The sequence below is a fragment of the Meles meles genome, chromosome 2, assembly GCF_922984935.1.
Source record: "Meles meles chromosome 2, mMelMel3.1 paternal haplotype, whole genome shotgun sequence".
NCBI classification, from domain to species: domain Eukaryota; kingdom Metazoa; phylum Chordata; class Mammalia; order Carnivora; family Mustelidae; genus Meles; species Meles meles.
In genome coordinates, this window is record NC_060067.1 from 94,694,463 (window position 1) to 94,696,029 (window position 1,567).

Sequence of the window (1,567 nt, forward strand, 5' to 3'; positions counted from 1 at the left end):
TATAATCTAATTATGGTCAATGAGAAATTTCCCTTTTTAATAAATGGAATCATTAATTCCTCTTCCTCCCATTCTTTTGCCCTCACTCATTTTCTCCTGGCCAGACTATAATGGTATCAAATGATGTGTGTGCTATCATGAGTTCCTAGTTTGATTTTTCACTTCACTGAAGGAATAACACACTGAATATTGATCTGGCTCGACTTAGAAATAAGTAAGGCACTTTGCTGCTATGTCGATTTATAAGACTATATATCTTAACATTTTAATTACTTAATTTCTGCTTTAATGGTAAAACAAAGTTTTAGTAACTTGAGCAAAAACTAAATTGTCAAATTGGAAGGGGAGGTGAACCATAAGAGACTATGGACTCTGAAAAACAACCTGAGGGTTTTGAAGGGGTGGGGGTGGCAGGTTGGGGGAACCAGGTGGTGGGTAATAGGGAGGGCATGTATTGCATGGAGCACTGGGTGTTGTGCAAAAACAATGAATACTGTTATTTTGAAAAAATAAATAAATATATTAAAAAAAAAAACTAAATTGTCAGTCTTTTTAGGCTTTGAAAATGTACCATTTGATTTGCCTTTGCTGAAGACATATGTAAGAAATAATTATTTAAAAAGGGGGGAGTACCTGGGTGTCTCAGTCAGTTAAACATATGACTCTGAATTTTGGCTCAGCTCATAATCTCAGGGTCATGAGATTGAGCCCCGCATAGGGGCCTGCACTGGGTATAGAGTTTGCTTAGGATTCTCTCTCCTTGGGGCACCTGGGTGGCTCAGTCATTAAGCATCTGTCTTCAGCTCAGGTCATGATCCCAAGGTCCTTGGATAGAGTTCCACATCAGGCTCCCTGCTCTGCAGGAGGCCTGTTTCTCCTTCTCCCACTGCCCTTGCTTGTATTCCCTCTCTCACTGTCTCTCTCTCTCTCTGTTAAATAAAATCTTAAAAAATAAAGGATTTTCTCTCTTCATCTTCCTCTGTCCCCCTTACTCATCCCTGTTCATGCACTCTCTCCCTCCTCTCTCTCTAAGGGAGAAAAAAAAGGCGGGGGCCGGGTAGAGAAAAAAACATAAAGGTGTCCTTATCTTCAGGTGAATGCATGACCTCTAAATACTACAATTGACCTGAATCTGTTGTGGGATATTTGCAAGGTTAATATTAATTCTATCCTAACAAGGCACCACTCTTCTAACCTCATTTACCCTTAATTTCATCATCTAAAATACAGCCACAATGACGATTAAGGTTTCTGATAAAAATAGGGAGACAAATTCAGTCAATAGCAATGTAATTTCATCTTATTCCAGTTTTGCAATGGAAAGCTAAAAACCTATGTTAAACCAAATTCTGAGAAGGCCTAAAATGATCTTCGATAACTTCATACTATTATTTGCTAAATTCCCTCTCTAATCTTGCTTCTTTGGCGATTTTTTTTTCCTTACAGATGACTGGACAAGTTCCCAAAGACTCTAGGACTATTTTCCCTGTCTCAGGATGGAGATTTAATCTTCTTAGTCAGTCTGGTAGATAGAATTTTAAACGTATTCACTAGATCTTCCTGGGTA